This window comes from Corvus moneduloides, chromosome 16 (assembly GCF_009650955.1).
Source record: "Corvus moneduloides isolate bCorMon1 chromosome 16, bCorMon1.pri, whole genome shotgun sequence".
In the NCBI taxonomy this organism is placed as follows: Eukaryota; Metazoa; Chordata; class Aves; order Passeriformes; family Corvidae; genus Corvus; species Corvus moneduloides.
The window spans coordinates 5,333,347-5,359,211 of record NC_045491.1 but is presented as its reverse complement, the minus strand read 5'-3'; the positions used below and the strand labels follow the sequence as shown (position 1 = coordinate 5,359,211).

Sequence of the window (25,865 nt, the reverse complement as noted above, 5' to 3'; positions counted from 1 at the left end):
CCAGTCGAAAGCCAGCCCCAGTGATGGCAATTTGTCCACTGCAAGTCCCCAGTGATCACTGCAGGGAGCAAACGTGGCTATAGGGAAATGCAAACAGGAGTGATGGACACGATGAAGAGAAAGAACTTTACTGGAAGCAACGAGTCCCACTGGACAAGCATCTATAAACACTGAGATGAGCTAATTCCCATTATTTCCTCAAACCACTTGCACAGGTGGCAAAACAAGCAACCAGCCCACCCAGAAAAAGGAGAAGCTCCAACCTGCAACGTGACAGTGCTGACCAGTTGCCAAGAATTAAGTAGCTCTTAGGTCCTTGTTTGCTGCAAAACATATATTTGGGGAAGCACACTGGAGAAGGCTGGCATGTTTTAAACTGGCCTCTGTGGCTGGAAACCCCTTTTGTCTCCCTAGGGAGATGGATGTGACAGCTATAATCCAGTTGCTATGCTGGATTTCAGTGACAGTGGCTCATCCATGTTGAGCTCAAAGCATCAGACAACTGCCAGAAAAACCCACGTTCAGAAAGTCACCAACCCTCCTTTTTCTTGTCCTGGGAACCACAACTCCCCTCCGTACTCCCCTGCTCAGGGAGAGCAACTTCCATCCTCTTCAAAAGAGACTAAAACTGGCTCTTTGGCTTCTGGCTGGCCCTTCTGGGCACGAGAGCAGCTTGCTGGGAGACTCGAGCGCTCAGCACAGTCCTAAAACAAGGCTCCTATTTGAAGTGCATGGATTGAGGCTGGATTAAGAAAACCCAGGAGGAGTGCTTAGCTCTGCTCCTGCTCTAAAAGGGCTGCTCGGCAGCAGCAGCCAGCGCAGCTTCATCCTCCTCAGCGCTTCGTGTGATCCCCACGAAGCGCCGGGGAAGCGGCGATTTCGTATGCGCTGTTCGAGATCCGGGAGCAAGGAATGGCAGGGCATGTGCTCTGCTTCCCGACGCTGCGGGAGCACCCAGAGGGGAGCTGATCCTCCCTGAACCGGGAGCAGGGAATGGCCGAGCCCGTGCTCTGCTTCCCAGTGCTGCAGGAGCACCCAGAGCGCAGCTGCTCCTGCCGGGGGCTGCGGGAGCACCCAGCGCTGCGCTGATCTGGTTCTCACCAAGAGGAGCAGGATCAGTAACCTCCACAGGGGCAGGAAAAGAACAACAGCAAACGCAGGACAAAACGCCACCCTTAAACCCCAGAAAAGCCTGGAGAGCCTTGCACTGCTCGGGTGCAGAGCGGGTCCCAGGCAGACACCTATCTGTGGCTGAGACAAGTTTAGAGAATCCCTTCTGAAGTTTGCCTCTTGCAAACGCCTTTATTTCCCCCCCTCTAATCAATGCAGCGAGCAGGCTTAGTGCAACACAAATAGGGAACAGAGGATGAAACGATTTTCCAGCCCATACCTGAAGGTGCATCCTTCTTTTCTCACCAAGCAGCGGGGAGGACGTTGCTGTCTCTCGGTAATTTTCCAACATCCTGTGTTGCAGGTAGATTTATGCACTGATCATAGTTGAAGCTGTTAATAAAAAAGTGCAAAGAAAACGGATTTTACTGTGAAGTGTAGGGCTGCTTTTCTCCCGGCTTTGCATTATCATGACTTCCTCCTTTTTTAATCTTTTTTTCTATGATTGACCATGTTTGGGGTTCAAAGCTTTAAAAATAAATCGCGGATCGTCTTTCATCTACTATGCATGAGAGAGTCAGAATCATTACATGGTTTAAATGGATATTTTGGGAGCAACTCTGGACCAAGCAGTTCCTGCTTTAACTGGAAGCCAGAGGGATGAAGCTAATTTGCAAATAATGTTACATGCTGGCTTTGCTTGAACTCAGGGAAAAGCTGCAGTGGCTACTTGTCATGCTTTGTGAGAAATTGAACAAAATGGAAATCAGTTCACTAGTTAAAAAAAAAAAAATATATATATTAAAAAAAAAAGTCTGCAGCAGACCAATTTCTCCCACATCAGGGGAACATCCCAGGACTGCAATTAAGCTGTGGCTCAGCACGAGCCCTACTGCTGCCCGAGCACTGAGGACAAACACACCGGCCGTCCTTTTCCTGGGAGCAGATTTTTAACTCTGTGAGCTGAGAGCTTTTCCACAGCTCCACTTGAGCCACTTTTTCCTCACGCAGTTCAAAAGCCAACTTTCCCCTTTAGCATCACTCACGCCTTCCCCCAGGTGCAGCGAGCTCCGGATTCTGCAGCGCTGCACCTTCCCAGGGAATCGCCTATCGATGACTTTGTGGCTAATGTATACAATGGGAAGCAGAGGAGCTAATATAATGTAATTTTCCATGTTTACTGCCTTATTACAGTGGTTGAATCTGCTGATTAGTTCCTTTTTTTTTTTTTTTTTGGCCATCTCGTCCTAAGCATCCCTTTTATTTTTGCCCTGCTTATCTGCATAGAGTCATTTATTCACACGGCTGCTGTAACAGCAAGCAGGGCCAAAGCTATCATTTCTCCTCCCTTTCACATTTTAATCTTGCAGACCTCAATCTCTGCGATACCGCTATTACTTTGTCCATATCTGATCTAACGGGAACCGGCCATTTTTTTTTTTTCCCTTAAAAAGAGAAAACTAATCTGAGCAAAAGATCGTGGTGGCTGTGGCACTAATGATCCCTGGCATATCTCCTTGCAATGAATCCGGTGCTAGAACAGAGAACGTTTGTTTCCCTTCTCTCTACAGAACTGCAGGACTGACCCCTCATGCACAGGCAGCTCCCACAAATAAACAACATTGCCCCGATCTCCCAGGGGATTCATTTCTCTGCCAACTATCTCAGCAGCTCTTCTTATTGTCTTATTTATCCAAACAGTGGAAAAACAACTCAAGTGGAGCCACTCTCCAACAACATGACTGTTACTGGTTTATTCAGATTTGCTCCCCTACAAGCTACAAAAGCCTCTTGTCCCAGTGGTTATTAACTGAAAGGGAGTGGGGAAATTTCCTGTATTATGAACAATAACAGAAAAAATGCTCTTCCTTCCTGTTCTTTGAAAATCATGGCAAGACATTTTGCCCCCTGGGCTCCCTAACGCTCCCCAGCTCCCAGCTCTGAACCATCACCCCAACTGGAGACCATCCACTGAAGCACCACGCCAAGATGCTCTGCATATGCCAACCACATCAGCCAGAAAGGATTTACTTGGGATAGGCAGGGAGACAAACTGAGGAATCCCTCTACTCCCTTCTCCTGCATCCCGAGGTTTTTCAAACAGCAGTTGCTCACTCAACATTCTCATTTCATGTCCACACTCTGCACCATCACCGTGGTTTCTACCTATGCCTTGCTCTTCACCTCTGCTCGCCATCCAGAGACCTCCCCGTGCCCCCCCTTCTGCCAGGAATATTATAAATAAATAAATCAGGGGCCATGTTCAGCTCTTGGTCTGTGATGCGAGCAGGGATGTGGAACTGCTTCAAAGACACAGGGCACTGGCAGGGCACAGGATCCTGCCTGTCCCCTGTCCAGATTTCACAGATGAGACTTGTGAAAATCAGAACAAGCCCTTCCCTCTGCTGATTTGGAGAACCCCTTGCTCACAGAGCTCCCAGCTGCCCAAGCTGTAGCACTGCAGGAACCTGAGTGTTTCTTGGTCTAGATGCACCCCAGTGTGTATTGTAGTCACTATTAATGAAAGATTAAATGTTCTAAAGAGCATTATTGATTTTAAAGCTACTAACAATCATCAGCTTTCCCTCACTTCACTCCACAAGCCTGAGAGCTGTAATGAAAGAGCAAATTCCAGCTCAGAGCATCTGTAAGCTGTGATCCACAGCCCAGCTCCGCAGCTCAGGGCCCACAGGCATTTTCTGCAAGAAGTGAGGACCCTCAAAGATCTTCTAATGTGAGCAACCATAAAAAGCCAGAAATGGCAAAAAAACCCCTCTCTGTTATGCTTGTCTTTGAAAGTAAGGACTCACACAAACCTCCCAGCTCTGCAACACCGATCTGACTTCTCTTGTGCCGGTCTGCACCCCTGTTATCATCCCAAGAGCCCAGGTTTGCTCAGCAGCAGTCATTAGATGGTGAGAACCCATTTTAGTTCCAAGCAAAAGTCTGCCTTTCCAAATGTGTTTCTTGCCCTTCTCCTCCTTGGGAAAATGCACCTCCCTGCAAGAGCAAGAGCCAAACAAGAGTCACAGCGGCCCCATCCCAAATGAGTTCTCATGGGACAGGACTGTCCACATGACCACATAACACCCACCTCGCCTCCCAAATGTACCATTTGCTCCCATCAGAGGTGCTCCATCAGCACCAGGAGCAGGGCCATTTCTGCCCTGAATCCTCCAGCTACTCAGTAGGACAAGCAGAGCAGGAAGCCACCAGCCCCAGCAGGGAATCCGTGTGTCAGAAGGGCACATGTGCAGGTACAAAGCATCCTTTGCACACCAGCAGCTTTCCTGCTGCCTTGGCACATCAGCACTGGTGGTGAATCACATCTCCTTTGTATTTCACTAGGAGGAACAGGGAGAAAGACGTATTTCACAGAAGAGAGTCACAAAGAGGCCCACCTTGGAAAATAGGCTATTTTTGGCGTTATAATCCCTTTCCTGTGAAGAAGAGAGGGAGGCCCAAGAGACTGAAGGAGCTGCTGAAACCCAGAGAGGAATCTGCTAGCAGAGCCTGGGGCATAATTCAGATATCAGGGACCAACAACCAGGACTAAGACCCATGTTTAAAGACTGTAGCAGCCTCAGGACTGAGATCTGTGCTTCACCACCTGCCTGCCCACCAATCCAGCCAAGCCAGTGTGGGATGCAGCAGAGCAAGAAGGTGAGCACTCTGTTTGCTTCCACAGACCTTTCCCAAGCATGCAAAGACCTGGCTCTTCATTTGAGTGCTAATTCTCACTCTCTTTCATCCCAGTTTTTTGCAGCTTTTCTACAAATCCAGAATACATTTGAGCGATCAGCACAATGTTTAGTGAGAAAATCGTATGCTACATTTCCGCTTGGCATGATTTTGAAATGGTTAAGCTGTTAAGCCCTGAAAGGGAAGTTTTAAGAATACCGTGAATAAAAGAAGCCAAAAACAAAAATAAACCAACAGCAGCAAAATTAGAGCATGACATAAAGGAACCGTTTGGATGGATCCTTTCTTCCAGTGAAATGGTGCATGCTGGCTGCTCCAATGTCAGGATCTCTGCAGTTGTGTAGCACTCGGACTTTCATTACAACGGCAGAGAAATAAATGGAGAGTCATCACTAGCACAGAGGAGAGGGAGAAAGTTTTTCTAAGCTGTGATCAAATCCCTTACAAACTTCTCTAAACCATGGCCACATCGCCCCTGAGGCTCCCTTTGCCCCACTCTGTCCCAGCAAGGGAGGTGCAATCAGAGCAGGAGGGGACTGCTCGACACACAGATAAGGACAGGCAACAGTCCAGGGTGGGCTACCCCGGGAGGTACCCTAGAAATGCTGGAATGCCCACATTTTGCAGATAAATTCTTCCAAAGAGAAGCAAATTCTGCCCCAATGTGTGTCTCACACAACACAACCCCAGTGATGCTGGTCCCTCTAAGGACAGCAGGTTCTGCCCAGAGTGTTCTGGCACAGGGGGGACTCCCCACTTTCACCCAGCCAACTTGATTCACACAACAAAGCGACAGCTGTGTGGCCCCTCTGTCCCCTGTGTCACTCTGAGGTGCCTCCTGAATTATGCATTGCTTTGCTGCTGCTGTGCACACTGACTCAGTGACTTACTTGTGCAGCCAGTTACTGGGCTGAAGGACACAGCTCCAACCACAACCATTTTACACTGATTTTTGCCATAAAATGTGATACAATGCTGGATCAAAAGGCCTCCCAGAATCCATACATGTGACAATGTCCCACTCCAGCTGTGACACAAAGCATTAAGGTAATGACAGTTGCATTCATACCTGCTACTTTTAGGTCCACCCAACCCCGAGCAGCTGAGAGGAACAAGGGCTCTCTTCCTCCCACTCCAGCCTCCCCTGAGCCACTGAAGTGTTTGCTAGTCAAAGAGTTCCTGCAAGAGAGCTCTCTCACCTGGGAGGGCCTGGATCAGAGACATCAGGTCAGGTCATCTACAAAGGTAATGGCAGGGAAAACATCATTCCCAAGCACATTCATGTCTGTGCACATCTCTGCAGAGGTCAGGCATGCTCTGGATGAGGGCATCTCCTGTCCAGTTCTGTACCCTGACCCACCTTCAGCTGGGAGTGATGAAGAGGATGAACAAACAGCCAAAACCAGCCTTTTCCTCCATCCCCTACAACTTCTCCAGGTCAGGTCCTCCCTTGTCTTTTTGAAGTGCCAAAAGGATCTCACACAGTCACAGGATGAACCCATGACCTGTACCCCTAAATACCTCTGCTCCCCCAGGGAGGCAGGGACCTGAGCAGTCAACCCACCACCTGTATCCACCCTGGGAGGAGTTCTAAGACTTGCCTAGACAAAGTCAACACCAACCTGAGTCACTGCTGGCAAAAGTCCTGCTTCAAAAGAGAAACTGGGCTGCAGAGTCCCAGAGGTCCCTTGTGCCAGCATTTCTGAGCCCCACTTGGGACCTCCCCTCCTGGTCCACCCTCCTCCACAATCTTGAAACTGCAGTTCCTCTGAAAAGCTCTCTGTCTCCACAAGCAGAGACTCTCATACCCAAAGCACGGACAAAACGCTGGGATTTCATTTTTACTGGGAAAACAAAGCCCCCTCTGCACATGCCCCTTCCCTGATGACAAACAGCATCTCTGCAGCTGTTGATTACCCCTGAAGCACAGCACACACAGGAATGGGCCACGAGATGGGGTAGAGCATATGGTGACCTGCAGAGGACTTGGGCTGAGAAAACAGCACAATAAATGCTTTCCTGCAAGTCAAGGGCCAGCACTTCCACAAGGAGGAGAATTTTACTCTGCACTGGTTTTTATATCACAAACTGCTTCTATGGTGTGGTCTCAAGGAGCCCTTGCTTCTCCTCCCTCTGGGAGGGAGCCTGGCAGCCTCATCCCAGGATACTGCTTACACTTCAGGCAGGGGGAATAATTCCTCTGGATAAGGTGGGTAAGAGCACAGTGCTGCTCGTGCTCAGGGATGCACTCACCTCCCACCAACCACTAGTGCGTGTGGGCTCCACGTTACCTTTTATTATTTCAAACTTCCTCCCATTTCCAAGTGAGCTAGTGGGATTCAGGGCAGGCTGGAGGTGGATCTTTAGATGTTGTATAGAATAATACTTAAACAAGTACACACCTCTTTCTTCCCCCACCTTAAGTGCCATGTTACCAAGTGCTAAAATCCTTTAAATAAATTACTGGGCAAGTGTCCCTACTACTGCAGCACCACAGAATAAACGAGCAGAGGGCAAAAGTAAACCTGTGTCTGTGGAGGAGGACTCCTGCCCATGGGTGTTTCTCCACACTGGCAGCCTGGTGACTCTCAGCACAGTACACAGCTTCATGAAAAGATGCTGAGAAGGTGCTGGTGAAGAAGGGAAACCCTTTTTCCCTCCCTTTAGTTTTACAGGTGCTTCTGCTGGCACTGGCTCCTGGACATGCATTTCACCATGCCCAGCTGAGCAGGTTAACACAGCAGCACAGACCCAGGCACTGCTGCTGATGAGGACAAGGTTTGTTTGCATTGCTGGCATTTGGTATCTGCAGCATGCCCAGAGCACAGGATGGCCACGGGAGTTAACCTTCACACCACACACCTTCCTGAATGCAAAATCCTCCTATCAGCCCTCTGTGCCATCCCAGGATGGCTGGGCAACGTCACAGCACCCAGCTCTGCCCCCCAAGCAGGCAAGGCTCCTGTGACACTGCTCAAGCCACCGGAGGCCGAAGGAGCCCTCAGGCTCCTCTCAAACACATCAAGTATTCAGTCCTCAGCTACGGAGCTGGGAAACACCAGGAGAGCCTGGAAGACAAGCAGTTGTGTTATCAGGCATTCATCATCAGGAATGAGAGCACACAACTCAACACGAGTGTCCTCCACTGGCTTCAAGGGCACACATGCATTGAAATTCCCAGCAGATTCAGGGCTCTTTTTTGCACTTCCATCACAGCCAGAAGCTCTGAAGGCTTTCCAGGCAAACCCAAGAGTTCCACCAGGACTGGTAGCCTTGTTTTGTACCTGTGCAGTGCTTTGTGGATGCTCCTGGGAGAGAGATGGAGGGATTTTAACTATTTATTAATTAGAAGAGTGGTTTACATATTTTAAATGAAAAGTTAGGGGAGATATTGTTTTGGTTTTTTTCCTTCATTTATTTCTAAATTGTTCTAATCATCAGTGCTTCTTGCCACAATGAACAACTAGACAGTTGTGGTGTTACCTTAGACATATCATGTCAGGCAGCTAATCCTGTTGGTCATAAATCATGTCCCTTTCAATCTCCATTATATAGCAAGAGCAAATTTGTTATGATGCATGTGTCATTACACACCAATGCCTTTCCATTATCATATAACTGGATACCCCCAAGGTTTGTAATTTGCAGTATAATAGTAATTTTTAAAGAACCATTGGTAATCAATAGCTCTCAGCATCACTGTCAGGATCATTTGCAAAACAAATAACAACACTGATCTCAACCAACTTTACAGGAGGGATATTTAATCCCCGTGAACTGCATTATATGATGGATAAGCGAGGAATCCTAGACTATGTATCATGTATTTTCCTTGGATTAAATATCACTTCAATCAATGTTGCTCCCAGCTGTACAATGCCGTCTGTGTTTTCACTGGGTAATGCTGAAGTATTGTTTTACAAATTGACATTAGCTACGTGCTGGGCAACAAAACCCCAGGGTGGGGTGTGAGGAGGGGGCACGGCCGAGGGCAAGGCCGGTGTGACGCTCAGGGGAGCACCCAGCAGCAGCAAGGCTGGGGGCACAGCGGGCTGCAGGGACCCCACAAACAGGGCACCAAGGGGGCACAGCAGAGGTTTGACCACAACCACTGCTGCGCTGGGGTGAGCACAGATGGTTCTCAGCCCTGAGAGACCGAGCAGGGCAGAGGTGATGCTCCCTCCCAGCGTGGGTTTGCTCTGCACAGCTCTCCGAGGCACGGACCTGCCCTCCACGCCAGGATGCCCAGCAGAGCCTCAGTGCCAGGACGGAACGAGCGGCAGGAGGAGGTGCAGTTCTCAGCCCTGTGTCCATACAGAGCTGGGGTTTAACCAAGTTACCCTGTAACCCTACAGAAGTGCTGTGTAGTGTCATCTAAGAGGTTCAGCCATTGCCTCACCAGCTAACAAGGCAACAGAGGCTTGATTTTACTTACTGCTTTTCCTTTTCCTTCAGCATGCACAGGCAGAGGCCAGAATTAGGATGGCAACTGCACCCCAAGTGCCCTGCCCTGGCTGTGGTCAGTCTGTCCATCTGCATCCCAGGCCCTTCAAATGCAGCTTTTCCATGTAAAAACGGAGACAGAAGCAGCTGATCCAGCAGGACCCTGTACAAGCAGTGCATGGAGAGCACTCACAGGGACAGCACCAGCCTTGGGCTGTGCTGCAGCCCTGAGACAGCTCAGGGCTCCCTAATGAACATCTCCCAAGTCAGATTAAAGCCACCAGACCTGTGCCTCAGCAGCCTCACAATCAGCCAGCCCGAGTGACCTGTTGCACGGTCAAGAGCCAGCCAGCACCTGCACCTTCCCTTACAGATGGCTTTCTGAGGCATTAAATCCACATTTAAATTTTCTACTCAGTTCTGCCTCTCTGGAGCTCTCCAGCAGAGCCGTATCTCGCTCCTTCCAGCTGGAGACACCTTTAGCAAAATCTCCAGCTCCTACTGATGTGGAAAAATTCATGCATTTCTCTCCTTGTGTAAGCACGGGTCTGGCATTCACGGCACTTCCCAGAGATAAGCCCCAAATCACTCATGGTTAGAAACCCTGCACTTTGGTAAGGATGGACAGAGTTGGGATAAAAAAAACCACCCTTGGACCCTAACTAAACACTTCAGCTGCTGGAGATTACAGAATCCTATTTAGTTATACCAGAGAGCATTTCCCACAGAGGAAACATCTTCAACCTAGCTCTAGGAAGCCAGTTGAATTAAAAATTTTGGAAGGAAGAAAAATCTGGAGTTTTGCTTGGTTTGGTTCATTTTTAGAGACAAATGTGGTTTACAAATGGGATTAACTGGGGTGTCCTGGCACCCCTTCCTGCTCAGCAGCACCTCAAATGGGCTGTGCACTCCTGCGAGCTCCTGGCTGCCCCAAGGAAAATGCCATTAAAGAAAATACAGCTATTTTTAAAGCTAGAAGGACAAATTCTCCTCCCAGTTACACCAGTGACCTCGTGACTCTCCACAAGGTTGGGCAGGCACAGCTCTGATTTGGGGCTATTTTGAGCATCCTCCAGAGTCACCAGGCACCCAGCAGGCAGAAAGCACCGAGGAGCAGGATGAGGCCCTTATCTCCAGATCCAACCCAACCTGTTAAGACAGCAACAACTTTCACCAACTAAAGGGTAAAATACACATTCCCTTTTAAAATAAAACACTTTAACCAACACAACCACTTCCCCCACATGCACATGGGCCTGAGCAGGGCTGGTGCTCGCTGCTGCTCCTGCTGCCATCCCCACTCATTCATCACACATGCACATGTAGTGCAAACTCATTCAGGGCCCTTCTGCAGATGAAATATTTAAATGGTTTATAATCTGCTATCCCTTTTAAATAAAATGGAACTGCCATAAACAGACTTGGGATGACTTGCTCTCTCCACCACTCTTTTTCTCCTTTAATATTCTCCCTGCAGTTTCATCAGGCTGCATCCAGCATGATTCAAGAGCTTCATGGGCACAATCCATGCTGGTAAATGGATGGAGACCCCTTGGATGTTGCAGACATTGCAGAGGGATGAGGAAGCAGTTTTTGTTCTCTTGAGCAAGCACATGGGCTATGGCGTGACTGAGGGGATACCACACATGAGGAGAGATGCAGAGCCTGGGCTTTCCAGTCTGCATTTGACCAGCTGGGATGAACACAACCTGCCTTGCCATCTGACCCACCTGTTTGTGCTACCCTTTTCAGGAGCTGCTGCTCCCACCCCAAGGCAGCAGCTGCATTTTTGCTGCTGGTGACACCAGCAAAAGCAAGATCCTGGGCAAACTCTGGCAGACAAGACATGGCCAACATGTAATTCTCTGCTGATATGCTGACACACCACCCAAAATCTCCAAAATCTCAGGCTTGGAGGAACTTCCCAGCTTGTGTGGTCCAAGGAAGATGTTACCACGACACAGAGGCCTTCCCTCCACTGCCATGGCCAGCTCCCAAGTGTCCCAGGAGGCTGCACACACGCACTGGCTTCACCAGGAAACTTGATGGACAATGATTGAGCCAAGCAACCCGCGATTCTACCCCAACTCACTCCCATGGTCCCCTGGTGCAAGGGGAGAGGGGACACATCCATGGGCAGGGAGGGAAGATCTCTCCCTTCCCTGCAGAAGCCTTGAGATGGAAAACGCTTACAGCTGTGTCCACATCCATATGCATAAGAGAACAGGCCCTGATCCAGCACAGGCTTACGTCAATCTGCCGTCACCAAGATTCAGGAGAACATTTAAAATTAAACAAAAATTTCCTTGCACTGCAAAACTAAGGACAAAGAAAGGAAGTAAGTCTTGTGGGTAGTGCAGAAGCAGGTGTCAAAGGACCTGGTCCCAGCAAGGCTCTGGTACTGGCATCCCAGATAACCCTGGACATGTCACTTCACCTCCAGGTTTACCCACTGAATGCAGGTGCCAGCTCTCTGGATATCATTCTGATGACAGATAAGGGGCTCTCAGGTGGTCACAGAAAACCTGACCAGCTCAGAAGGTTATTTCCCATCTGGTCCCCATGCCTGGCTCCTTACACTCTGTGTGCAGAACAGGTTACCTGTAACTCAGCACCTCCAAGGACCCCACAAGCCCTGGCTCTGAGGAGCTGCTTGCAATCTAAACCACAGAAATAAGCCAGCAATTGCAACAACACTTCAGATTTTACCTGCTGAAAACAAAGACAACAGCTTTTCAAAATAAATGGGGAGAAAAAGCAAGATCAATAAGTGACACACACTTAATTCCCAAGCCAGCCTCATTAAAATGAAGTGTGTTACTCTGTTTACTCCCACACATAAAGAATTCCAGTGCGAAAGAGAGTGTGCTGTCCTAAGGCCTATATAAGCTGATGCTGTTTTATGGCTTTGTTAAGATTGGGACTGGAATGGACAAAAAAAAAAAATATACCATAACATGAATTATCCATTCTTTATTGACAGAGAGGCAGGAAAGCCATGCAGAAATTTTGGGGCTTTTTCTTAAAGCCAATGTGGTATTAGAGAACTTCCAAGCTAGTTCACAACTGGAAAGGATTTTAACATAGAAGAGGACTTTTCTGCAAAACTGTTGGAGAATCACAGAATCATTAATATTGGAAAATACCTCCAAGATCATCAAGTCCATTAGTGAAGCTCAAGATTAACAAACTGACCCACACAGTAAACAATGAGACTGAACTGGGATGGGGCAGTGATGTTCACTTTGCTTGTAAGCATTATGGCTGGACTTTGTCTTTTAGGGTATTTTCCAATCTAATGATTATATGGTTTCTAACAAAGCTGTAAGAATCTCATCCCACCGATTTATTTCCCCTTTTTTCTTTACACATGCAGCAGTTACACAAACTCCACAGCCTGATTCCTGCTCCTTTGTGAACTGGGACAGAGGCTGAAATGTGTTGATTTATTGAAGTTTTCCCCTTACTCCTCTGTGGCACATGTTCTCCAGAAGCAGTTGCTGTATTCCTGAGCCCAGGCTTCAGCATTTCCCCGGAAAATGTAAAAATAGGAGCCAGGGCAGGTGAGGAACACCAGAGGGGCTCAGCGAGGTGTCCATCCCACATCCCTGTGTGCAGCCCTCATTCCTAGCCCCGCCTGCCTGCTCAGCAGAGCTGGGCTGAGGCAGAGCTCCACTCCATTCCCCCTCAGAGTCCTGCTCTGCTGCACAGCTTGCAAAGCACAGCCTGTTCCTCACACAGGCCAAGTCCCTGCAGCCCCCACGGACAAAGGCTCAAACCCAGGCAGCATAGAAATTCAATGGTGCCAGAAAACACAAGAGACCGCCTTGAACTCCCAGATTTTAAGCACAGAGAGATTTCCAGCAGCTCTCCATCCCCCTTGGGCCACACACCAGACCTTGCAATTCATTGCTCAGCACCACCTTCCCCAAGAGACAGCGGCTGGAAGCGACATTACTGCCGTGCCTCTCTCCAGCCCCAGGAGACAATCACCTCGGTGCCACCAGCAGTGCCACCCCTCATCCCACTGGTCCCTGTGGATGCCATGTCTGTCACACTCCTGATGTCTGCCCCCATCAGCCTTTGTACCTGCCCCACCCTGAGAAGGTGCAGACCAGCATGAGGGTTACAGGGTTTGCTTTCCAGCCCCATCCTTTGGCAGGAGTAAAGCAAAAACAGGTATTTTTACACCACAAATCAGATATTCAATACCTTTTTTTAATCATTGCCTTTTTTTGCACTGCTTTAACAAATCTACCTTTGGGGGGGGGGGCACAGTGAGAGCTCAGAAGGGTAAGTGGAAAGTGCCCCTCCAGTGCTGCTCCACACACCCCTGCTTTTACTCTAGCCAGGCCAGGCACAAATTTCTCAGCACAACGATGAAAAGAAACTACTTCAACTTCTCAAGTGGCCTAGACTTTTTCTGGGTAACCAGACTGACCAACTGTTTAGCCTGGAGAGGGAAGGGTTAATTAATAATGCCACAAGATGAGCCCCTGGGCCACACAACTACCATCTCCTGCTTGGTGAACTGCCAGCATTAAAGGAACCAGCACCGAGCTGAAGTCAAGACATTTATCCTTTGACAATACTCTATTGCAACAACTTTATTTTGATGATACAGGATGATTAATGCTCACAGCCACTGTCATTTCCTTCGATAGATTTTGGGGCTGTGGAGTGACATTTGCTCAATGCACCGTTCCTGAAAAGCTGCACTCATCATAGCGTGGAGGAGACAGATGCTCCATGCATCAACCATCAGTAACCTGCCTCCGCCAGCTGCAGGTGGTCAGGAGAGATACTGTGAGGAACTGGGGGACGTTTATGGGAAGCCTTGACTGGTAAAGGCTGTGGAGTGAGAGTAAGATGTGTTAAACAGCCAGCATTGTAAGAAATGGTGAGAGTTTGTCTTTCCCAGTAGAAAGAAAAGAGACTGTTGGTTGCAAACCACAGCCAAGAGTTGCAGCAGACTTTGCTGTTTTGCCACGAACACGCTGGAAGATCAGATCCTGGGAGAGACTCTCCAGGGCTGAGTTGCAGTCACAGCAATGTCTCACAACTGCTCTTGAAGGCAAAACACATCCAAAAAATCAGACTGATCAATCAGTAAAACAAGACACAGACAAATGTCTCAGCTGTAGCCTTCACTAATGGCAAAAAAAACCCAACCCAACTTGGAAACCTTAATCTTAACCTCTGCACCTCTGAGTTCCTCCCACCTGTAGCATGAGGACAAGAATCATTCCCCTCACCCGGCTGCTGCAAGGTTCTCCTAATCAATCAGCTCATTAATTCATGCAAAGCATTAGACAGGCAGCAGATGGATGGCTTTGCACAACAGTGTTTTCTACAGTGAAATATTTCTACTTAATTCTCCACCAGCAGCCACCTGCCCACTCCCATCACACCAGCACGGAGTGGCCCAGGCTCACGCAGGGACACCCGTCAGGTCCAGAGCAGTGGAGTCTCCTCTGGATCCAAACAGCACCTGGTCCCACACAGAATTCCCTGGCTGGAGACACCCTTTTCACAAGGCTTCTTAACAGACTTGATTTTCCTCATACTTAAAAGCTGTCTCAGGAGCGTAATGATTTTAAATTCACTCCCCGCTGCAGTCAATCAATGGAGCGGCGGCTGCCGGTGCCTGGCGAGCAGGCGGTGATGAATGGGGCTTGGGAGCCTGCACCGCTCGCCTCCGAGTGAGAGCAGAGCATGGGCAGAGGGTGGGGAAGAGAAGCAAAGCCAGGAACAAAAATTAAAAGGGAGAAGTGGGGCAGGGGGTAGAAAAGCTCTCTGCAAAGCTGGGCCAAGTGTTGGTCTGGAAGGCGCCGCTTGGAGGGAGCAGGGTGGGCTTGCATTCATCTCCCTGATCAGCTACCATCCTATAACTTGAATAAACCAGGTAATATGTTTGCTGCAAGCAAGTGCTAACCCCAAGCCTGGCTTGTGGCAAGGACCAGAGCCCTGGCACCAGCACCCACCCTGCACATGGGCCACTGACCCGGCTCTGCTTTCCAGGAGGTGCCAAAGAACAAATGCCTGAGAGCAGCTCTCAGGAGCACACCTTCCCTCTGGACAGAGCAGTGAAGAGCACAGCAGCAAAGGTGTTGTCCCTCAACCTTTCCCGTCCAGAAGCAGGCAGACAAGCCCCACAGGGTGACAGAGAGTACCCTGGGCCTCCCCATCCCTGTGCAGCTCCAGGTGCCGGGAGGAGCAGCCCTGTGTGTCGCAGTCACCCCAGAGGGACAGGGAGCACCCATCCCTGCAAGTACCATGAGTTGCCAGAGAGGAAAAAAATCAAATAACCCCATTTGGGGGAGCCCAAAGGGCCAATTCCTGCCCCAGCATGCTGCAGATCGCCCTGCTCTACGGAGAACAGATGCTGCTCAGCATTCAAAAGGAGCTGCTTCAGATCTGGGCTCTTTTTCTCCCTCTTCCTCCTATTACGGGGTCAGGTCAGTGCTGTGCAGCCTGTCAGTGTAAAAAAAAAATAATAAAAAAAAAATCATAATACAGAAAACTGGTACTCTCAAAGAAGCTGCAGCTTGTGGCACGAGCATCACAGTTAAGTGTTACGAGCCTCACGAGTCTCACAAAGCAGAGAGGGGAAAGATTCAAAAATGAAACTCATCACACCAGCAAAATAAAAATATGACACAGTAAATTAATTATGTTGCTCCAAATTGAGAAAACACTAATTAAGAATGTGTAATTGAATTAATGTATTATTTAGAAACCCCAGCAAATCCTGAGGGTTCCTTTGACATCAAGTCTCTCTCATACCTCACTACCCACATTTTACTTTAATGTCACCAGAACCCCCAGATTTATTTATGTCCTTGTCATTGACCACTGCCTTACATTTATCCCACATATCAATATCCTCTCCCCTCAATTCCACCCACTCAAGTGCTTCATATGGGGTGGTGATGACCATTTGATAAGTCATAAGTAAGTGTAATTAATTAGCTCAGCTCATCAACCACTTCCCCTCCCAATGCCCTGCAGCCACAGATCTGGGTCTAATTTGTTTAGAGCCTGGAAAAGCATCAAATACCTCATTAGAAAATAAATCCATCTCCTAGAAATATATTTTCTCTACAGCTTCAAGCGTCAGTTTGCTCCATGTTACACTGGGAAAGGCCCTGCACAAGCAGGATCTAAACCCAGCCTAGAGTAGGTCAAGAAACTGATATCATCACATCGTGAAAAGAAAAGAAAACAGAATCTCAGTAAGAAGGGGGAAAAAAGTCAGCCCCTCAAAGGTATCACAGCAGATGTTTGTACCTGTGAAAGGTCCTGAGATCATGCATTTGCAGCTGGGACAGTTTAGGAGTGCTTTGGGTATTTAGCAAGAGGCTTTATAAACATTATTCTTCCCTCGTTTTGAGCCCTTCATAGCAAAGGTTAGGGTTCTGACTACCATTTCTAGGAAGAGATAGAAATACACTAAAAAGAAATAAAGAAATCCAGTTAAATTGTTTAAAATTGCTAAAGACACTTTTAAGGAAAGCAGCACGAGAAAATAATGCAGGGAAATCCGAGTTCACATACATACACATAGCTCTGGGAGAGGGGAAAAAAGAAGCAGCTCTAAAGTGCCTTGTGTTAGGTATGAGCATACACTGTAGCAAAATATGCATGCTGTTTATAAAACATATTGGAAGACTTTTCCCTAAAAGATGCCATGGAGAGTATAAAATTTTATGATCTCTGCCTGTCCATTTAACAAAGATATACACAAACAAGTAGCCAAATCTGCCTGCAGTTTAACTCCATTAAATCCAGTGAATGAGTTTGGCCCACGAAAAACTCCGCACTTACTGTAATAAAGTTAAAAGCTGATAGCAGCTGATACAGTAAAACACATACATTTCCATACACTTATTCCTGCAGATTTAAAAATACGAATGAGCTTCAGAGATTGTCCTTGTCCAGCTCATAAAGAAATGCTGGAATAGGAAAGAAAAAAACCCCAGATCTTGGAGATTTTCCCACCCGTTCCCTCTAAGCACCAAGGAGAGAGGGGTAGGGGAAGCCAGTGGAGTTGTGGTCATTTGTCTTTCCTGAGAGCCCTGAACACACAAATTTTGTGTGTTTGAACAAACACCTGATGGCTCAGTCCCCAAGTGGGGCAGGGCCCCACCCAGCAGGAACAGGGAGTCACAGCTCTGGGACCCCACTTCTCCCTCATCAGCCCCTAGAGAGGACACCGAGCTCTGCTCTGAGGGCAGAGCTGTGGGATGCTCTGCTCCCTCAGGGAGCTGGCCACACTTCCATTAGCAGGAGGGCTTTCCTCATGAGCAGTGGTTCTACGGCCTGTGGGTCATCTTGAGTTGTGCCTTCAACCTCACACTGCACGGGAGACCAGACCAGATAGTGCAGAGGCCAAGCCCAAACAACAGATTTAAGCCTTCCCTGATTGATAGGCGTTTTGGGTTGGTCTGTTGAGGTGTTTTTTTACACACACGCAGCTTTCTCACGAGCTGCTGCCACAGCCACATCAACTCCCATCTCCGCCTCCCCAGCCTCCTGCTGGGTCCTCCCAGCTCCCTTACCCAGGCTCATACAGCCCTTGCCCCCTCAGTGCCACCTCCCTCAGACCCTCCTGCCCCAGCTCCTCATGGTGCATGGAGGCTCTGGGCCCCCTCACCTGGAGCTAACTCTCACAGCTCCTTTCTTTCAGATTTATTATTATTTGTTCCTATTACAGGGATATCTCAGGGACCCAGATAACCCTTGTGCAGGGTACATACACTCCCCACTCCAGCAGCCAAACACCACCACACAAATAATTTCATGCTCTTTATCCTCTTTTTCCCCACCCAGCCCCTGGCACCACTCTGCTGGGGGTTTAGCACACATGGGACCAAGGCTCAGGGTCTGCCTTCACCCCAAGGTCCTCACAGACCTTCTGCCTCCCTCCTCACCCACAGTTTGGGCTCTGTCTGGCTCCATAGCTGTCCTATCAAGCTCCACACAGTTCCTCTCCTCCCCACCAGCCTCCTCTGGGCCCAGTTTACTGCTGACCATCACATCTCCATCTCCCCATACCCAGATACTCAGCCCCAATGCTGTCCTGCCATTGGGCTCACTCAAACCCTCCCCAAGCCCTGGGTTTGCAACACCAAGAAAATCCAGCAGCTGCACCAAATCATGCCAAACACTGCTCAAGGCTGTGCTCCCTGCTCATATCCCCTTTACAGCCTCCACAGTAGCTTCCCACCTCCTCAACCCTGCACCTCACAGCCTTGTTGGTGACTGCACAGCTGCATCCCCACAGCCCAGAACAGCACAGCTTACCTGCAGCGAGCCTCCAGCCCCACATCCTCTCCTCCTGAGGCTCCTCACCATCCTGCAACAGCTCCTCCACAAGTCCCTCTGCTCCACCAGCCTTCCCAGTGCCCTTTGCTGAGAAACCACATAATCCCAAGTTTTTGCTTCACCTGGAGCTAACACCAATTCACAGCAAGGCCGGCAGCTGGGATGCTGCAGGCGATGCTGTGCTGCTGTGGCTTTTCTTGGCATGAAATCCTGGCCCTGGAGCAGCCAGACGGGAAGAGCACCCTAACCAGCGTGGCTGGGATGCTCCTGGGTGCTGCTTTCCGGGTCCCTCTGGAATGTAGGGCTTCACTGACATAACCCACTCACTTATCCCCAGCACACACATGGAGAAATAACTATTGGAAAAAATTGCCCAAGGATGGGGCTGAGACTTGACAAACAGGCTCTGGGCTCTCCAGAACACAGACCTCGTGTCCCGTCCCCATTGCAGTTCCTCCAACCCCAGCGTTACACCCAGAGCTCGACTCGTAAACCTCGGAAGCACTGACCGCGTCCCTCTGTTTGCAGGCATCGGGCACTCCTGTGTTTAGCATACGACGGGAGAACAGGAATACATAAACCACAGCTCACAATAACAAACCTTGCACCTAGCACAAGCCAAAAAGCCTGACCTTTCATAGTTAAGCATCCTGGTGAGAGGTTAGATCTTGTGTTTTGTGATCATCCAACAGGGAAGCATTAGCCAAGCGGGGAGAACAAGCTCTTATCTAGACTGATTTCTCTCCCCTCCAGGGGATCTTGTAGGATATTTCAGTTCTCTCTCGCTTGCTGTATGATTCTTCCCTCCCCCAGTATCTTGAAATCAGCCAAATTCACAATCTAATCTGGCCAGGAGTCAAAGGGGAGAAAAATCAAGTCTTAATGCAGTGACTACTTTGAATGGGGAATTGAAGCCAATCAGAAAAGCATTATTGATCCCTGCTCGGAGCACCTCGGTCAGGGAGGGGAAAGCTGCGGGCAGCCGCAGAGCTGCCCACCGCAGCCAGCCAGGGCTGCCCTGCCAGGCCTGCAGCGTTCCCAGCAGAGCTCCCAGCGCCCGCCTGGGCTGGGAGCCGGCCCCGTCCGGCGCGGGGAGAGCACCCACCGCCCCCGTGCCGGCACTGGCGAGCACCAGCCCGTGGCGAGCACCAGCCCACGTGTGCGCGAGAGCGTGACCCGTGTGCCGCCTGCAGCGCTGTGTTTGTGTGCAAACACTTCCAGTGTGCACCGCCTTGGCGTGGGCCCGTCTGCGGGAGCCAGGCTGCTCCACGGGACGAGGTGTGCGTGCGGCTGTGCGCTCCAAGGGCTCCGCGCATTCCAGCGCCGCTAGTGCGGGCAGCTCTGCGGGAGAGCCAAGGGCAGCGGCAGGGCAGGGTGTGTGTGTAGGGGTGTGTAGGGGTGTGTAGGGGTGTGTAGGGGTGTACCTGTGCCGCACAGTCCCCGCAGCAGTCGGGGACAGGCAGTGGGTTGCTCAGCGCGGGCAGCGGGGCAGAGGATGGGGAGCAGCCGGACAAGGCTGAGCTCAGCTCTGGGCATCCCTGGGTGCGATCCCGATGATCCGGCCCGCGTCAGCGCTGGCTACGGGCTCCTCTGCCTTATGTAACCACAGCAGGGACGGAGCTCCGAAGGGGGATGGAGACCGGGGGGAGAGGAGCTCCCCACTGATCCCCCAAAGCAAAGGGGCCGCGGCAGAAGCTGGATACCCCCGGCAGGGTAACTCTAAACGCCCGGCCGAGTTGCGTTGCCGGGCAGGCTGGCCCGGCTCAGGGCTGCCCCGGTGCGGGGCAGATCCAGCCGCCGGGGCCGGTCCCCGCCGGGAGCTGCCGCCGGGCTCAGCCCGGAACCCTCCAAAGCCGGCAGGCGCAGGGCAGCAGTACCGGAGGAGGAAAGGAGTCCTGCGAAGTTTAGGGACTCCACATTTTGCAAGGAGTCAGGGGAAAAACATGCTCCCTGAAAAAAAAAACCCAAACCCATGCAGGGTCCCGGTAGCTCCTGTCCCCCTTTGGCTGTGTCCCCCAACCTGCCATCCCGGGCACCGCGGGGCCGTGCGGCACCGGCACCCCCTTACCTGCCGGCGTCACGTCTGCTGCTGCCTGCCCTGCTCCCGCTCTTCCTCCTCCTCTCCTTCCTCCTCCTCTCTCCCTCTCCCTGCTGCTTGGGGCTCTTTATGGAGATTCATTCATTCATGCCTTCCCATCGGTCCCTCAGCCTTTCCCTGCCTCCCGGAGGCAGAGCGTGTGACGCCTCGCCCCTTTCCAGCCACTTTCTGTTGTCACAGAGCGGCGCTGCCCCAGCCCGGAGCGGCGGCCGGGCTGGGACACGCGTGGGCAGAGCCGGACCGGGGGAGCGTCCCCCAGCGCGGGGTGAGGGGCGTGGGCGGGCGTGGGCACGGCACCGACCCGCCCTGGGGGGTACAGACGGTCTCTGGAACCGGTAGCAGGGGCATCGGGTCGGCCCCAGGGCTTTCCGCTCTGCCCTCCGCTTTCCCCATCCCCACGCCAAGCCGCTGCCCATCGCCGCTGGCTCCCACCGAGCAGCGGTTCTGCGGAGAGGGCACGGGTGGGCCCGCACCCCCCGCCGCTCCCCGGGCAACCCTCGCCCTTTCTTTTCCTCTCTGCTCGCCCTTCCATCCTATCCCAGCTCGTCTTTCTTTCCCCTCTCCCGCTGCCTCCGCACCCGCGCCAGGACCGCATCCCGCTCCGCCGAGCGCTGCCCCATCCCCGCCGCTGACAGAAGCGCTGACTCAAGCTCGGAGCGGGGCTGCGGAGCCCGGCGTGGCGAGCCAGGGCTCACCGGCCACCCGGTGTGTGTGTGTCCTTCCCCACTGCCCACCCTGGGAGGCCGCCCTCCTTCCGGGGCCGCTCGCTCCTCCAGGTCATCGGGCAAACTTCATCCCTGCCTTCCCCAGGACGGGGGTCCCCCCACTGCCCAGCGCTGCACTTCTTGGAGCTGGGGCCACGCTCCCGGTCCCTACTGGCCCCCGCTTCCCACTGGCCCCCGCTGCCATGGCAAACCCGGAGGGTCTGGGGGAGTGTGAGCCCTGCATGGTGTCAGGCAGCACGGCGGGAGATGCTGACGGGGGATTTTAGGTGCTAAATTCGAGCGGACTGCCTCGTCTCTGAGAAGGTACGGGGTTATTCTTTCCAGGCAGGCAGGGCGGAAAAAACACGCTTTTTAAAGACATCATCCGAAATGTGAAGAGCAGCTCCCGGGTTTTGGCGCTGCCACAGCATTCGGAGTGATAAACCCTTAACTTGGGGTGAAACCCCTTAAAAACCCTCCCAGGAGAGCCCCGCCCGCTACCGCTGAGCCGCGCCGTTCCTGCCGCCGGTGCCACCCCCTTTGCATCGGTGCCATCAATTTCTATTAACGATCGCTTTATTCACCGCTGCAAACTTCTAAATATTTAATCCAGAGCGAACCGGCGGCAGAACGCGCGAAGCTGACGGGAGGAGGCGAGTCCCCGGCCGGAGAGGCGGCTCTGCCCTGGGGGAGCCTGGTGATGCCAGTCCCCCCACGTCCCCTCCCTCCGCGGGGCTTTCCCGAGGCTGCAAATCACAGCCCGGACGTGGGCAGCACCGCAGGTCCCTTGGGCTGCCCGGCCCGGAGGGCAGGGATGAGCGGGGGTGCGGAGGATGCTGTCCAGGGAGAGCTGGAGGAGGAAAGGACTGCGCGGGGGGCACCCCGGCAGGCCGGCATCTCCCCAGCACCGGGACGCCGCTGCCCGTCGGGTCCCGCCGCGCACGGGAGGAGTAGCCACGCTCCACATGGAACGGGACGAGGACTGGGTACCGGCGGGGTTTTGGGCTGGTTGGAGGGGTCCTGCCCAGGGAGCGGGGACTGTCCCCACCTCCTTGGCACCCCCGGGTTCCACGCACCGCCCCGCCGCCGCCCCGAGGACCCGCAGACCCGGCCGAGCCTCATTTATAACGCAACCAAGAAAATTCTTTGGCAACTCCGCTGCGCCGACGGGCGAGTGCCCGGTCCGACGGGCGAGTACCCCAAACCGACGGGAGAGTTTCCCGGTGCTCCGTGCTCTGCCTGCATTCAGGAACCGAGACGGAACTTTACGGCAACATTTGTCATTATAATTAAAACTGCAACACACCCTCCGGGAAGGAACACCTTCCCGCGTCGTCGTGTGTCCGTACCACCCCCCACCACCGCCCTTTTCTTAAAAAAAAAAAAAAAAAACAACCAAGCGAAAGCGGCTCAAACTCTCAGGCGGGCACTTGTCCCCCGCCTCCCCCGAGCCATCAGCGACGGCAGCGATCATCAGTCGCACCCGGCGAGGTCCCGGGGACCGTCCCCCTCCCCAGAGCACGGACACCCCCCCTCCCTCCTCCACTAATTTTCTTTAATTAAAGCTCTATGTGCGGCGCGTTTGGCGAGGACAGAAATAGCCGCTGAAGGAGCGCGTGTGGGGGGAGGCAGGTCCCAACTGCCGGCGTGGGAATGCAGAAGGGATTGGGGGGGCGGGGGGAGCGGAGCCGGAGAGCGGCTCTTCCACAGCTCCCACCCCAAGGCTCGCAGGCTCCAGGGTTATTTGGGGTGAGGGCGGCAGCCTCCCCTGTCCGAGCGCTCCGTGCGGCGCTGTGGCGAGCCGGGCGGGAGACCCCGGCCCCCGGGGCGACGCTACTGCCCGCGGCACCGGCTCTTCCCCCGGAGCACCGGAGCTTCCTGCAGGCAACAGTTGCAGGGGCTCCCCCGGGGATGCTCCGGCTCGGGCGCACCCGCCGGCGGAGGGAGACCCCGAAGCGGGGATCCCCCATGGGCGGGGGAGGGAGCACGGCCCGAGCGGCCGGAGGGGTTCCCGGCTCCGCGCCCCCGGCCCGGCCGTGGGGAGCTGCTCCGGTCCCGATCTCCCGCTCGCCCTAGGGAGAGGGACAGCGGGAGCAGCCCCGGCCGAGCCCGGGGACCCCCCGCCCGTGAAGGGGAGGGCGCCCCGCTCCCGCCGCCGCCGGCCCCGCGGTCCCCTCCCGCCGGAGCCCCAACCTGGGCTGCAGCCGCCAAAAGTTTGGCGACACGGAGCGGCCACCGGGGGCTGCGCGGGGCTCCCGGGCAGCGCGGGGCGCCGCGGCGGGGCGACACTGGGAGCGGGGCCGGAGCGGAGCAGGGCGGGGGGCTCCGCTCGGGGCCGGGGGCGGCGGGGGGGGCCCGGGCGGGCTGCGGCGGGGGCTGCGGGAGCACCTACCTGCTCCGGAGGCGGCTCCCGGCGCTCGGCGGCGCGCCCAGCCCCGAAGCGCGGTGATGGGCGGCGGACGCACCCGCGGCTGCGGCTCCCCGCGCCCTTCCAAGCGGGCGGGCCGGGGGCAGGAGGCGGGCAGGGAAACGCAGCCGGAGCCGAGCAAATCCCAGCGCTGGAGCCCGGCCTCCGAGAAGAGAAGGGCTGCAGCTCCTCACTGCGTCAGGCGGAGAGCCCTGCCCGTGCAGGCGGCGCCGGGCAGCGCTGCCAGGCCCGGGAGGCTCCACCGGCACCGCTCGACACGGCTCGGCTCGACGCGGCTCGGGTGGGATGGGATGGGCACGGCGCAGCTCGGCTCGCTGCGGGCCGGGCAAAGGGGTGCGATGGGGCACGGCACGGTTCGGCTCGGTACGGCCTAGCACGGTCCGGTACGGCTCGGCACGGCCGGTTCGGCTCGGTTCCGGCTCGGCATGGCACGGTTCGGTAGAGCTCTCCGGGGCTCGGTCACGGCCCGGAGCGATAAGCGGCTTGGCCGGCAGACTTGGGCTGGCACCGGGGAGATGGGGGCTGTGTGTGGGTGACACGGGGTGTGTGACACTGTGACACTGGGGGTGTGACACTGCATGACACTGTGCGGTACCGTATGTACATGAATGACACTGTATTTGTGCCACTTGCATGTGTGTGACACTGCGTGAGTGTGACACCTTTTGAGAGTGGGGTTGTGAGCGTGCAGGGCTTGTGAAGGTGTGAGTGTCCGTGTCGGGGACATCTGCTTTTGTGTGTGTGGGTGTGCCTCTGTGCTTGTGGTGTGCCTGTGGTGACATCCTGAGGGGGTGCGGGGATGATAGGGGTGTGTGTCTGTATGCTGGGGTGTATCTGTGCAGTGGCGGGGTGCAGGGTCCGGGGTGTGTCTGTGTGTTTGTATTTACACACTTGTCTGTCTCTGTGAGCCTGTGTGAACGTCTCTGTGTGTCCCCATGTGTGCATGACAGCCACCCTACCCCTCACACCAAATCTGGACCTCCATGGGACAAACTGGTCCCAGCTGGGCAGCGCCAGGTGATGCTGGGAGCACGGGGACTGGGATGAGCCATGACGTGAATGGGGCTGGACCACGACCTCTGCCCACAGCTCCCAGGGGTCCCCATCCCCTGTGCTCAGCACTTCCCAGGCATCCTCCTGCCTCAGACCACCCTTCACCTGTCCCAGAGACTGCCATCCTGCCTCCCCGTTTTGGGGAGGGTTTTTCTTTATGCTGTTTTAGCAACACAACGCACCTTTAATCAGGATAATTAAAGTGTGGCTGGCACTGAGCCGGCCCTTGGAACAGAAGTGCTCTTCTCTCTCCCCAGGCACTGTCATTTGAGGTAAGGACTGGCCCGTGTGTTTTTTGTGATGGTTCGAGGTGTCTCAAACAATCTCCAAAACCACCTCCTAGCCAGCGATTTCCTTTTGCAGCCCTGCAAGAAGGTGGCAGGGAAGAGAGAGAAAAGGGTGGGTACAGGAGAGAAATTTTACTCCTTTCAATTTAATAGCAACAACACCAACACCACCACAGCCAAAAAACCTGAAGCGTGGAATAATAGAGCTGGGAGACAGCCTGGGAAGAGGCAAGCAATGGCCCCTCTCCAAACGGCAGCTGGCAACCTGGCACGGCACTCAGCTGCATTAGACACACAGCCCAGGGAAAGTGCCCATGGGAATGCAGGAGATACCCTGCATGATGGAGAGGATGGGCATGGAGAATGGATCCGGCATCCTCTCTTCTGCAGCTGTGACCCACTCTCCAGGGTCTTGGTCTCTGGGTGAGCAGGTTGCTCTGAGGTTCTTCCATTCCTCTTCCCCATCACCACCTGTGCTCATGCCCTTGAAGCATGGAAGACCACTTCCTCCCTGGAGCAGGGATATCCCATTCTCCCATGTCCCATGGGATGCCCTGAAGTCAAGGAATTCCCATTGAAATTGCTTTGGACCGTTTTGCATAGGCAATGATATGAAATAGCGGGGGACACAATAAGGGTGGCCCTGGGGTCAAACGTCTTCCTGGGGAGATGAGGGATAAGAGGTCCCATCCCTCCCCTGTCTTTGCTGGAGG

At 53.2% G+C, this 25,865-nt stretch overlaps 1 long non-coding RNA gene across 3 annotated transcripts in view; it reads right to left on the bottom strand.

Annotated features, from left to right (window-relative positions):
- The window catches only part of LOC116452176, a 66,190-nt gene extending 42,265 nt beyond the window's left edge, over positions 1-23,925 (bottom strand). For 2 of the 3 annotated variants that reach the window (XR_004243423.1, XR_004243424.1), the window contains exons 1-2: positions 20,651-20,908; positions 1,391-1,503 (exon numbers count right to left, since the gene is read on the bottom strand). This is a non-coding gene — a long non-coding RNA (uncharacterized LOC116452176). Of the gene's footprint in view, positions 1-1,390; positions 1,504-20,650; positions 20,909-23,776 lie in introns of those variants that run through there. The other variant, XR_004243425.1, reaches the window with a different exon arrangement.
- Positions 23,926-25,865: the final 1,940 nt, after the last annotated feature.